This window comes from Bombina bombina, chromosome 6 (assembly GCF_027579735.1).
Source record: "Bombina bombina isolate aBomBom1 chromosome 6, aBomBom1.pri, whole genome shotgun sequence".
NCBI lineage: Eukaryota > Metazoa > Chordata > Amphibia > Anura > Bombinatoridae > Bombina > Bombina bombina.
The window spans coordinates 399,809,034-399,824,208 of record NC_069504.1 but is presented as its reverse complement, the minus strand read 5'-3'; positions in this window follow the sequence as shown (position 1 = coordinate 399,824,208).

Here is a 15,175-nt window from a genome sequence, read left to right as displayed (position 1 = left end):
ACTTCCATTACAAATTTAAGAAAACTTCTAATTACAGTTGATTGTTATAGAGTTTAGACAGAATGCCTTTTCTCAAACAATAAAGCAATACAAAAGGTTATTGATGCAGAAAATGCATTTGACACAGTAAACTGGGATCACTCATTTGAATCCTTAACCCAATTTGGCTTTAAAGGTCAGCTTGTCTCATTTATTCACTCATTAAAAAATAATACTTTATCCTCTGTTATAATAAATAGCTCTCTTTCCCCCAATTTTGAGTTATTGTCCCTTACCCCCTTTACTTTTTAAAATATGTATTGAACCCCTAGCAATTGTTTTAAAGAAAGAATATCACAGGCATCATAGTTGGTAGTAGAGAAATCCAAATATCATTATATGCAGACGACTTATTTGTTTTTGTTAGTAATACAAGAGATTACATTCCTTAGATACTTGAGATTTTTAAGTTGTTTCAGGCTACTCTATTAACATGCAGAAAACCCAATTAATGTGGATCTTTAAAAATAATCCTTCACTATTGAATATTCTATTCAAAGAAGTTAAAAAGTTTATAAGATACTTATGTATTAACATAAGTGTGATACCCAAGAACTGGTATAAAATTAACTATGGCCTACATTTTCCAGACATTACAAGTGGCTGTTATTACTACCTTGAGCTTGTGGTAGCAATTAGCGCTTATAAAATTAACCAGAGATCAGATTTCTGGTTAATTTTAAAAATGTTCCTCACATGCCCCCAAAATACAGTGTAGTGTATTTTATTAAAAAAAACTAACCGCTAGATTACGAGTTGTGCGTTAGGTTAAAAAAGCAGTGTTAAGAGGTCCTAATGCGGCTTTTTAACGCCCGCTGGTATTACGAGTCTTGAAGTTACAGGCTCACCGCTCACTTTTTTGGCCAGACTTGGAAATACTGCAAATATACTTACGTCAATTGCGTATCCTCTTTTTTCAATGGGACTTGCATAGTGCCGGTATTAGGAGTCTGCCAAAACGTGAGCGGTAGACCCTCTCCTATCAAGACTGGTACCGCATTTTAAAGTCAGTAGTTAAGAGTTTTACACTACAACGCCGTAGCATAAAACTCTTAACTAAAGTGCTAAAAAGTACACTAACAACCATAAACTACCTATTAACTCATAAACCGAGGCCCTCCCGCATCGCAAACACACAAAAAATTTAACCCCTACTCTGCCGAACCGGACATCGACAACACTATAATAAATATATTAACTCCTAACCCGCCGCACTCCCACCTCGCAAACATTAGTTAAATATTATTAAACTCTAATCTGCCGTCCTTAACATCGCCGACACCTACCTACATTTATTAACCCCTAATCTGCCGCCCTCAATGTCACCGCCACTAAAGTTATTAACCCCTAAATCTAAGTCTAACCCTAACCCTAACCCCCCTAACTTAAATATTATTTAAATAAATCTAAATAAAAATTACTATAATTAAATAAATTATTCCTATTTAAAACTAAATACTTACCTATAAAATAAACCCTAAGGCCTAGATGTAGAGTTTGGCGGTAGCCGTGAAAACCAGCGTTAGAGGCTCCTAACACTAGTTTTAGGCTACCGCCGGTATTTGGAGTCAGTCAGGAAAGGGTCTAACGCTCACTTTTCAGCCGCGACATTTCCATACCGCAGATCCCCTTGTCAATCTTATCAGCCAATCGGAATTCGAGGGACGCCATCTTGGATGACGTCCCTTAAAGGAACCGTCATTCTTCAGTTGGACGTCGTCAGAAGAAGATGGGTCCGCGCTGGAGGTCTTCACGATGGAGCCAGTCCTCATCGGATGAAGATATAAGATGCCACTTGGAAGAAGATGGTTGCCGGTCCGGATCTACTCTTCTTCCCGGATAGGATGAAGACTTTGGACCCTCTTCTGGACTTCTTCAGCCGTCGGATGATGGATGTCTAGCCCCCGCTTGGGTTGGATGAAGATATCGGAGCCAGGACGGATCGGTGTGATACCCAGTGAGGTGAAGACAAGGTAGGAAGATCTTTAGGGGCTTAGTGTTAGGTTTATTTAAGGGGGGTTTGGGTTAGATTAGGGGTATGTGGGTGGTGGGTTGTAATGTTGGGGGGGGTATTGTATGTGTTTTTTTACAGGCAAAAGAGCTGAATTTCTTGGGACATGCCCCGCAAAGGGCCCTGTTCAGGGCTGGTAAGGTAAAAGAGCTTTGAACTTTTGTAATTTAGAATAGGGTAGGGCATTTTTTTTATTTTGGGGGGCTTTGTTATTTTATTAGGGGGCTTAGAGTAGGTGTAATTAGTTTAAAATTGTTGTAATATTTTTCTAATGTTTGTAAATATTTTTTTATTTTTTGTAACTTAGTTCTTTTTTATTTTTTGTACTTTAGTTAGTTTATTTAATTGTATTTATTTGTAGATATTGTATTTAATTCATTTATTGATAGTGTAGTGTTAGGTTTAATTGTAGGTATTTTATTTAATTTATTTATTGATAGTGTAGTGTTAGGTTTAATTGTAACTTAGGTTAGGATTTATTTTACAGGTAAATTTGTAATTATTTTAACTATTTTAGCTATTAAATAGTTCTTAACTATTTAATAGCTATTGTACCTGGTTAAAATAAATACAAAGTTACCTGTAAAATAAATATAAATCCTAAAATAGCTATAATATAATTATAATTTATATTGTAGCTATATTAGGATTTATTTTACAGGTAAGTATTTAGCTTTAAATAGGAATAATTTATTTAATAAGAGTTAATTAATTTCATTAGATTTAAATTATATTTATATTTTACTTAGTGTTACGGTTAGACTTAGCTTTAGGGGTTAATACATTTATTAGAATAGCGGTGAGCTACAGTCAGCAGATTAGGGGTTAATGTTTTAAGTTAGGTGTCGGCGATGTTAGGGAGGGCAGATTAGGGGTTAATACTATTTATTATAGGGTTAGTGAGGCGGATTAGGGGTTAATAACTTTATTATAATAGCGGTGCGGTCCGCTCGGCAGATTAGGGGTTAATAAGTGTAGGCAGGTGGAGGCGACGTTGTGGGGGGCAGATTAGGGGTTAATACATATAATATAGGGGTCGGCGGTGTTAGGGGCAGCAGATTAGGGGTACATAGGGATAATGTAAGTAGCGGCGGTTTACGGAGCGGCAGATTAGGGGTTAATAATAATATGCAGGGGTCAGCGATAGCGGGGGTGGCAGATTAGGGGTTAATAAGTGTAAGGTTAGGGGTGTTTAGACTCGGGGTACATGTTAGGGTGTTAGGTGCAGACGTAGGAAGTGTTTCCCCATAGGAAACAATGGGGCTGCGTTAGGAGCTGAACGCGGCTTTTTTGCAGGTGTTAGGTTTTTTTTCAGCTCAAACAGCCCCATTGTTTTCTATGGGGGAATCGTGCATGAGCACGTTTTTGAAGCTGGCCGCGTCCGTACGCAACTCTGGTATCGAGAGTTGCAGTGGCGTTAAATATGCCTGTACGCTCCCTTTTTGGAGCCTAACACAGTAATTCTGTGAACTCTCAATACCAGAGGTATTTAAAAGGTGCGGCCAGAAAAAAGCCAGCGTTAGCTACGCGGGTCGTTACCGACAAAACTCTAAATCTAGGCCTAAGGCCTAGATTTAGAGTTTGGCGGTAGCCGTGAAAACCAGCGTTAGAGGCTCCTAACGCTGGTTTTAGGCTACCGCCGGTATTTGGAGTCAGTCAGGAAAGGGTCTAACGCTCACTTTTCAGCCGCGACTTTTCCATACCGCAGATCCCCTTACGTCAATTGCGTAATCTATCTTTTCAATGGGATCTTTCTAACTCCGGTATTTAGAGTCGTGGCTGAAGTGAGCGTTAGAAATCTAACGACAAAACTCCAGCCGCAGAAAAAAGTCAGTAGTTAAGAGCTTTCTGGGCTAACGCCGGTTTATAAAGCTCTTAACTACTGTGCTCTAAAGTACACTAACACCCATAAACTACCTATGTACCCCTAAACCGAGGTCCCCCCACATCGCCGCCACTCGATAAAACATTTTTAACCCCTAATCTGCCGACCGCCACCTACGTTATACTTATGTACCCCTAATCTGCTGCCCCTAACACCGCCGACCCCTATATTATATTTATTAGCCCCTAACCTGCCCCCCACAACGTCGCCGCCAGCTACCTACAATAATTAACCCCTAATCTGCCGACCGCAAAGCGCCGCTACTTACGTTATCCTTATGTACCCCTAATCTGCTGCTCCTAACATCGCCGACCCCTATATTATATTTATTATCCCCTAACCTGCCCCCCTCAACGTCGCCTCCACCTGCCTACACTTATTAACCCCTAATCTGCCGAGCGGATCTCACCGCTATTATAGTAAAGTTATTAACCCCTAATCCGACTCACTCCCGCCTCAATAACCCTATAATAAATAGTATTAACCCCTAATCTGCCCTCCCTAACATCGCCGACACCTAACTTCAAGTATTAACCCCTAATCTGCCGATCGGAGCTCACCGCTACTTTAATAAAAAATTTTACCCCTAAAGCTAAGTCTAACCCTAACCCTAACACCCCCCTAAGTTAAATATAATTTTATTCTAACGAAATAAATTAACTCTTATTAAATAAATTATTCCTATTTAAAGCTAAATACTTACCTGTAAAATAAACCCTAATATAGCTACAACATAAATCATAATTATATTATAGCTATTTTAGGATTTATATTTATTTCACAGGCAACTTTGTATTTATTTTAACCAGGTACAATAGCTATTAAATAGTTAATAACTATTTAATAGCTAAAATAGTTAAAATAATTACAAAATGACCTGTAAAATAAATCCTAACCTAAGTTACAATTAAACCTAACACTACACTATCAATAAATTAATTTAAAAAACTACCTACAATTATCTACAATTAAACCTAACACTACACTATCAATAAATTAATTAAATACAATACCTACAATTATCTACAATTAAACCTAACACTACACTATCAATAAATTATTTAAATAAAATATCTACAAATAACTACAATGAAATAAACTAACTAAAGTACAAAAAATTAAAAAGAACTAAGTTACAAAAAATAAAAAAATATTTACAAACATTAGAAAAATATTACAACAATTTTAAACTAATTACACCTACTCTAAGTCCCCTAATAAAATAACAAAGCCCCCCAAAATGAAAAATGCCCTACCCTATTCTAAATTTAAAAAGTTCAAAGCTCTTTTACCTTACCAGCCCTGAACAGGGCCCTTTGCGGGGCATGCCCCAAGAAATTCAGCTCTTTTGCCTGTAAAAAAAACACATACAATACCCCCCCCCAACATTACAACCCACCACCCACATACCCCTAATCTAACCCAAACCCCCCTTAAATAAACCTAACACTAAGCCCCTGAAGATCTTCCTACCTTATCTTCACCATACCAGGTTCACTGATCGGTCCTCGGAAGTGTTGATCCAAGCCCAAGCAGGGGGCTGAAGAGTGACGTCCATCCTCGGGCTGAAGTCTGGATCCAAGCGGCGACTGAAGAAATCCATCATCGGACTGAAGTCGGAAGTCCATCATCGGGATGAAGTCTTCTATCAAGCCGCAACTTTAATCTTCTTTCTTCTGGAGCGGAGCGGAACCATCTTCTTCCAAGCCGACGCGGAACATCCTCTTCAACCGATGACTAGACGACGAATGACGGTTCCTTTAAATGACGTCATCCAAGATGGCGTCCCTCGAATTCCGATTGGCTGATAGGATTCTATCAGCCAATCGGAATTAAGGTAGGAATATTCTGATTGGCTGATGGAATCAGCCAATCAGAATCAAGTTCAATCCGATTGGCTGATCGAATCAGCCAATCAGATTGAGCTTGCATTCTATTGGCTGTTCCGATCAGCCAATAGAATGCGAGCTCAATCTCATTGGCTGATTGGATCAGCCAATCGGATTGAACTTGATTCTGATTGGCTGATTCCATCAGCCAATCAGAATATTCCTACCTTAATTCCGATTGGCTGATAGAATCCTATCAGCCAATCGGAATTCGAGGGACGCCATCTTGGATGACGTCATTAAAAGGAACCGTCATTCGTCGTCTAGTCGTCGGTTGAAGAGGATGTTCCGCGTTGGCTTGGAAGAAGATGGTTCCGCTCTGCTCCAGAAGAAAGAAGATTAAAGATGCGGCTTGATAGAAGACTTCATCCCGATGATGGACTTCCGACTTCAGCCCGATGATGGATTTCTTCAGTCGCCGCTTGGATCCAGACTTCAGCCCGAGGATGGACGTCACTCTTCAGCCCCCCGCTTGGGCTTGGATCAACACTTCCGAGGCTTGGATCAAGGCTTCCGAGGACGGATCGGTGAACCTGGCAGGGTGAAGATAAGGTAGGAAGATCTTCAGGGGCGTAGTGTTAGGTTTATTTAAGGGGGGTTTGGGTTAGATTAGGGGTATGTGGGTGGTGGGTTGTAATGTTGGGGGGGGTATTGTATGGTTTTTTTTACAGGCAAAAGAGCTGAATTCTTTGGGGCATGCCCCGCAAAGGGCCCTGTTCAGGGCTGGTAAGGTAAAAGAGCTTTGAACTTTAGTAATTTAGAATAGGGTAGGGCATTTTTTTATTTTGGGGGGCTTTGTTATTTTATTAGGGGGCTTAGAGTAGGTGTAATTAGTTTAAAATTGTTGTAATATTTTTCTGATGTTTGTAAATATTTTTTTATTTTTTGTAACTTAGTTCTTTTTTATTTTTTGTACTTTAGTTAGTTTATTTCATTGTAGTTATTTGTAGATATTGTATTTAAATAATTTATTGATAGTGTAGTGTTAGGTTTAATTGTAGATAATTGTTGGTATTTTATTTAATTAATTTATTGATAGTGTAGTGTTAGGTTTAATAGTAACTTAGGTTAGGATTTATTTTACAGGTAATTTTGTAATTATTTTAACTATTTTAGCTTTTAAATAGTTCTTAACTATTTAATAGCTATTGTACCTGGTTAAAATAAATACAAAGTCACCTGTAAAATAAATATAAATCCTAAAATAGCTATAATATAATTATAATTTATATTGTAGCTATATTAGGATTTATTTTACAGGTAAGTATTTAGCTTTAAATAGGAATAATGTATTTAATAAGAGTTAATTTATTTCGTTAGATTTAAATTATATTTAACTTAGGGGGGTGTTAGTGTTAGGGTTAGACTTAGCTTTAGGGGTTAATACATTTATTAGAATAGCGGTGAGCTCCAGTCGGCAGATTAGGGGTTAATGTTTGAAGTTAGGTGTCGGCGATGTTAGGGAGGGCAGATTAGGGGTTAATAGTATTTATTATAGGGATATTGAGGCGGGAGTGAGGCGGATTAGGGGTTAATAACTTTATTATAATAGCGGTGCGGTCCGGTCGGCAGATTAGGGGTTAATAAGTGTAGGCAGGTGGAGGCGACGTTGTGGGGGGCAGATTAGGGGTTAATAAATATAATATAGGGGTCGGCGGTGTTAAGGGCAGCAGATTAGGGGTACATAGGGATAATGTAAGTAGCGGCGGTTTACGGGGTGGCAGATTAGGGGTTAATAAGTGTAAGGTTAGGGGTGTTTAGACTCGGGGTACATGTTAGAGTGTTAGGGGCAGACGTAGGAAGTGTTTCCCCATAGCAAACAATGGGGCTGCGTTAGGAGCTGAACGCTGCTTTTTTGCAGGTGTTTTTTTCAGCTCAAACAGCCCCATTGTTTTCTATGGGGGAATCGTGCACGAGCACGTTTTTGAAGCTGGCTGCGTCCATAAGCAACTCTGGTATCGAGAGTTGAAGTTGCGTTAAATATGCTCTACGCTCCTTTTTTGGAGCCTAACGCAGCCATTCTGTGAACTCTCAATACCAGAGTTATTTAAAAGGTGCGGCCAGAAAAAAGCCAGCGTTAGCTATGCGGGTCGTTACCGACAAAACTCTAAATCTAGCCGTAAGATAGCTACAATATAACTAATATTTACATTGTAGCTATCATAGGGTTTTTTTTATTTTACAGGCAAGTTTGCATTTATTTTAACTAGGTAGAATAGTTATTAAATAGATATTAACTATTTAATAACTACCAAGCTAAAATAAATACAAAAGTACCTGTAAAATAAAACCTAACCTAAGTTACAATAACACCTAACACTACACTATAATTAAATGACTTACCTAAATTAAATACAATTCAATAAAATTAGCTAAAGTACAAATAAAAACACACTAAATTACAGAAAATAATAAACAAATTACAAGATTTTTAAACTAATTACACCTAATCTAATCCCCCTAACAAAATATAAAAGCCTCCCCAAAATAAAAAAGCCCTACCCTACACTAAATTACAAATAGCCCTTAAAAGGGCCTTTTGTGGGGCATTGCCCCAAACTAATCAGATCTTTTACCTGTAAAAAAAAAATACAAATCCCCCCCAACATTAAAACCCACCACCCACACAACCAACCCTACTCTAAAACCCACCCAATACCCCCTTAAAAAAAACTAACACTAACCCCTTGAAGATCACCTTACCGGGAGAAGTCTTCATCCAACCGGTCCAAAGTCCTCAACGAAGCCAGGAGAAGTCTTCATCCAAGCCGGGCAAAGTGGTCCTCCAGACGGGCAGAAGTCTTCATCCAGACGGCATCTTCTATCTTTATCCATCCGGTGCGGAGCGGGTCCATCGTCAAGACATCTGACGTGGAGCATCCTCTTCATCCGACGGCTCTTCTGGAATGAAGGTTCCTTTAAATGACGTCATCCAAGATGGCGTCTCTTCAATTCCGATTGGCTGATAGAATTCTATCAGCCAATCGGAATTAAGGTAGAAAAAATCCTATTGGCTGATCCAATCAGCCAATAGGATTGAAGTTCACTCCTATTGGCTGATGCAATCAGCCAATATGATTGAGCTGGCATTCTATTGGCTGTTCCAATCAGCCAATAGAATGCAAGCTCAATCCTATTGACTGATTGCATCAGCCAATAGGATTTTTTCTACCTTAATTGCGCTTCTGAAATTAAACAATAATATCAGAGCTAAAACATATATGGCGGATATGTTCAAATGAGGCTGTAATAAAAAGTAGAGTAAAAATGTAATTGCTATAATAGACACATTAACTAAATAAAAAACATAAATTAAAATCAATATAAAAGTACAAATAGCAGATATCACAAATAATTAAAAAGCTCAAACAAACATAAGCCAGAGGGCTTATGCTTGAGAAAGGAAATCCGAAACACATTACTTCTTTTTGGTGGATAAAGGCCACCATAGTCTGAAGGCTCAAACATTCCAATAAATCCAATCCGACTTTCCATCGAACGCTGACAAGTTTACGGTTGGATTCATCCAGACCCAGTTAGACTCTGACTTGGAGTGGAGCCGGTTTTCTGAAACTTAACTGTAAGTTCGGATATACACTATTTGTGATACAGCTTAAAGGGACAGTCTACACCAAAATTGTTATTGTTTAAAAAGATAGATAATCCCTTTATTTACCATTCCCCAGTTTTGCATAACCAATGCTGTTATAGAAATATACTTTTTACTTCTGCGATTACCTTGTATCTAAGCCTCTGCAGACTGCCCCCTTATCTCAGTACTTTTGACATGCAGTTTAGCCAACCAGCACAGACTCCTAAATGACTCAACGGGAGTGAGCACAATGTTATCTATATGACACACATGAACTAGTACTATCTAACTGTAAAAACTTTCAAAATGCTCTGAGCTAAGAGGCGGTTTTCAACGGTTTAGAAATCAGTTTGAGCCTACCTAGGTTTAGCATTTCAAAAATACCACCAAGGGAACAAAGCAAATTTGATGATAAAAGTCAATTGGAAATTTGTTTAAAATTGCATGCCCTACCTGAATCATGAAAGTTTAATTTTGACTAGACTGTCCCTTTAACGTACATTTGAGACAAGTTCTCTGTCTGTGTTTTCAGCATACCCATTGCATGCAGACTTTGGAGATCAACTGATCGTGCACATTAAGAACGCTTATATGTATGGACAGCACTTTGCTAAAGACACTTGCAGGATTAGGTTCTCACTAACCTTTTGAGATTCCCTCTGGCTTATGTTTGTTTGAGCTTTTTAATTATTTGTTATATCTGCTATTTGTACTTTTATATCAATTTGAATTTATGTTTTTTATTTTGTTCATGTATCTATTATAGCAATTAAATTTGTACTCTACTTTTTATAACAGCCTCATTTGAACATATCAGCCATATATGTTTTAGCTCTGATATTATTGTTTAATTTCAGAAGCGCAAATAGTTTTTTTTTTCTGTACTAATAGCCACTAATATTATCTTGGGGATTTTATTTAACTTTGTGCTTACATTTTTTGGCGTATATAATCCAGCACTCCCCCCCCCCCTTTTTTTCAGCCTTTTAAATGCCATAGATCTAGCTATCCACAGGCTAATCTGCTACATTGCATTTGGAACTGTCCTAATGTTGCTCTGTTTTGGTATAAAAATTATTTTGGGAGCTCTAAATTTATTAGACAACCTATTTTGTTGCAAAAAGTAGATGCTATTGTCTTTAGAGAATGGTCATCATCATTGTCTAATGTGAACTTTGTTAATTTTGCTTTTCTGTTTGCTATAAATACTATTTTCTCTTCCTGGAAGTCAAAAAAGGTCCCAGTTTTATACAATTTACAACAACATTAAAACTTAAATGTTAGTACGATTTGACACCTCCCTAGTTTTAGAAATGGAAGTACATGCTTTCTTTAAAAAAATGGGGTAGCCTAATCTCCATGCCAGGTTCGGTACAACAGTAACTTATCTCCTTTTAGTAATACTATATACAGTATATGTATATATATATATATATATATATATATTTATACACACACAAGAGGCAATGTTGAAAGGGGAGTTTATAATAAACTTCAACATTGAGCAGTAGATGACTGGCTCCGGGACATGATATTTAAATATTATTATTATTATTCTTTATTTATAAAGCGCTAACAGATTCCGCAGCGCTGCCCATGGGTACAAGTACAATGGAGAAACAATACAATAAAAGACAACATTTTACAGACAGATACAGGGGGAATTGAGGGCGCTATTCCCTTGGGAACTTACAATCTAGATGGGTCGGAGGATGGGAAACAGGAGATGGGGACAGCAAAGGTGGGAATGATATTAGAAGGGAGATGAGGGCAACTGTTGGGTTAGTGAAGTTCATTTGTTAATGAGTCGGGTGATAGGCTTACCTGAACAAAAAGGTCTTTAGGGAACGTTTAAAGGAGGAGAGGTTAGGGGAAGTGCGCTCCAGAGGGTTGGAGCCGCATGAGAGAAGTCCTGTAGTCTAGCATGAGAGGAGGTGATGGTAGAGGACGCAGGGTGCAGGTCATTGTTTGATCTTAGGGGGTAGGCTGGAGTATATTTGCTGATGAGTGAGGATGGGGCAGCATTGGTGAGGGCTTTGTAGGTCAGGGTGAAAATTTTGAATTTAACTCTGCTGTAAATGGGGAGTCAGTGAAGGGACTCACAGAGAGGTGCAGCAGAAACAGAGCGTCGAGAGAGGTGGATAAGCCTGGCAGATGCATTTAGGATGGATTGAAGGGGAGAGAGGCGGGAGAGAGTTAGCAAGTTATTGCAGTAGTCAATTCGGGAAATTACCAGGGAGTGGATAAGCAGTTTAGTAGTTTTGTCACTCAGAAACAGATGAATTTTGGAGATATTGCGTAGGTGGTTGCGACAGGATGAAGAGAGCAGTTGGATGTGGGGAATGAAGGACAGATTTGAGTCAAGTGTGACTCCGAGGCAGCGGACTTGGGGTGATGGGGAGATAGTGGTGCCGCCAACAGTGATGGAAAAATTAGAAACCATAGTAGAGTTAGAGGGGGGATTAGAAGTAGTTCAGTCTTGGCCATGTTTATTTTTAGGTGGTGAGAGGCCATCCAGGAGGAAATGCCAGATAAGCAGTCGCTGATGTGAGAATTGACAGAAGGAGAGAGAGCAGAGGTGGATGTCATCAGCATAGAGGTAGTAGTTGAAGCCATAGCTGTTGATAAGTTTACCCAGTGAAGAAGTGTAAATAGAGAAGAGTAGAGGACCCAGGACAGAGCCTTGAGGTACTCCAACAGACAGAGGCAATGGAGAGGAGGAGCAACCAGCAAAAGAGACGGAGAAGGATCTGTTAGAGAGATAAGAGTGAATCCAGGAGAGGGCAGTGTCACAGAGCCTAAGGCCTAGATTTAGAGTTTGGCGGTAGCCGTGAAAACCAGCGTTAGAGGCTCCTAACGCTGGTTTTAGGCTACCGCCGGTATTTGGAGTCAGTCAGGAAAGGGTCTAATGCTCACTTTCCAGCCGCAACTTTTCCATACCGCAGATCCCCTTACGTCAATTGCATATCCTATCTTTTCAATGGGATCTTTCTAACTCCGGTATTTAGAGTCGTGTCTGAAGTGAGCGTTAGAATTCTAACGACAAAACTCCAGCCACAGAAACAAGTCAGTAGTTAAGAGCTTTCTGGGCTAACGCCGGTTCATAAAGCTCTTAACTACTGTGCTCTAAAGTACACTAACACCCATAAACTACCTATGTACCCCTAAACTGAGGCCCCCCCACATCGCCGCCACTCTAATAAAAATTTTTAACCCCTAATCTGCCGACCGCCACCTACGTTATACTTATGTACCCCTAATCTGCTGCCCCTAACACCGCCGACCCCTGTATCATATTTATTAACCCCTAATCTGCCGCCCCCGCTATCGCCGACCTCTGCATATTATTATTAACCCCTAATCTGCCGTCCGCACGCCGCCGCCAGCTACATTATAGCTATGTACCCTTAATCTGCTGCCCCTAACACCGCCGACCCCTATATTATATTTATTAACCCCTAATCTGCCCCCCTCAATGTCGCCTCCACCTGCCTACACTTATTAACCCCTAATCTGCCGAGCGGACTGCACCGCTACTATAATAAAGTTATTAACCCCTAATCCGCCTCACTCCCACCTCAATAACCCTATAATAAATAGTATTAACCCCTAATCTGCCCTCCCTAACATCGCCGACACCTAACTTAAAGTATTAACCCCTAATCTGCCGATCAGAGCTCACCGCTACTCTAATAAATTTTTTAACCCCTAAAGCTAATTTTAACCCTAACCCTAACACCCCCCTAAGTTAAATATAATTTTATTCTAACGAAATAAATTAACTCTTATTAAATAAATTATTCCTATTTAAATCTAAATACTTACCTGTAAAATAAACCCTAATATAGCTACAACATAAATTATAATTATATTATAGCTATTTTAGGATTAATATTTATTTTACAGGCAACTTTGTATTTATTTTAACCAGGTACAATAGCTATTAAATAGTTAAGAACTATTTAATAGCTAAAATAGTTAAAATAATTACAAAATTACCTGTAAAATAAATCCTAACCTAAGTTACAATTAAACCTAACACTACACTATCAATAAATTAATTAAATAAAATACCTACAATTACCTACAATTAAACCTAACACTACACTATCAATAAATTAATTAAATACAATATCTACAAATAAATACAATGAAATAAACTAACTAAAGTACAAAAAATAAAAAAAGAACTAAGTTACAAAAAATAAAAAAATATTTACAAACATCAGAAAAATATTACAACAATTTTAAACTAATTACACCTACTCTAAGCCCCCTAATAAAATAACAAAGACCCCCAAAATAAAAAAATGCCCTACCCTATTCTAAATTACTAAAGTTCAAAGCTCTTTTACCTTACCAGCCCTGAGCAGGGCCCTTTGCGGGGCATGCCCCAAAGAATTCAGCTCTTTTGCCTGTAAAAAAAACACATACAATACCCCCCCCAACATTACAACCAACCACCCACATACCCCTAATCTAACCCAAACCCCCCTTAAATAAACCTAACACTAAGCCCCTGAAGATCTTCCTACCTTATCTTCACCATACCAGGTTCACCGATCGATCCAGAAGAGCTCCTCCGATGTCTTGATCCAAGCCCAAGCGGGGGGCTGAAGATGTCCATGATCCGGCTGAAGTCTTCATCCAAGCGGGAGCTGAAGAGGTCCATGATCCGGCTGAAGTCTTCTATCAACGGCATCTTCAATCTTCTTTCTTCCGGATCCATCTTCATCTTGCAGACCTCCGACGTGGAACATCCTGCTGGCCCGACGGACTACCGACGAATGAAGGCTCCTTTAAGGGACGTCATCCAAGATGGCGTCCCTCGAATTCCGATTGGCTGATAGGATTCTATCAGCCAATCGGAATTAAGGTAGGAAAATTCTGATTGGCTGATGGAATCAGCCAATCAGAATCAAGTTCAATCCGATTGGCTGATCCGATCAGCCAATCAGATTGAGCTCGCATTCTATTGGCTGATCGGAACAGCCAATAGAATGCGAGCTCAATCTGATTGGCTGATCGGATCAGCCAATCGGATTGAACTTGATTCTGATTGGCTGATTCCATCAGCCAATCAGAATTTTCCTACCTTAATTCCGATTGGCTGATAGAATCCTATCAGCCAATCGGAATTCGAGGGACGCCATCTTGGATGACGTCCCTTAAAGGAGCCTTCATTCGTCGGTAGTCCGTCGGGCCAGCAGGATGTTCCACGTTGGAGGTCTGCAAGATGAAGATGGATCTGGAAGAAAGAAGATTGAAGCTGCCGTTGATAGAAGACTTCAGCCGGATCTTGGACCTCTTCAGCTCCCGCTTGGATGAAGACTTCAGCCGGATCATGGACATCTTCAGCCCCCCGCTTGGGATTGGATCAAGAAATCGGAGGAGCTCTTTTGGATCGATCGGTGAACCTGGTATGGTGAAGATAAGGTAGGAAGATCTTCAGGGGCTTAGTGTTAGGTTTATTTAAGGGGGGTTTGGGTTAGATTAGGGGTATGTGGGTGGTGGGTTGTAATGTTGGGGGGGGGTATTGTATGTGTTTTTTTTACAGGCAAAAGAGCTGAATTCTTTGGGGCATGCCCCGCAAAGGGCCCTGTTCAGGGCTGGTAAGGTAAAAGAGCTTTGAACTTTAGTAATTTAGAATAGGGTAGGGCATTTTTTTATTTTGGGGTTCTTTGTTATTTTATTAGGGGGCTTAGAGTAGGTGTAATTAGTTTAAAATTGTTGTAATATTTTTCTGATGTTTGTAAATA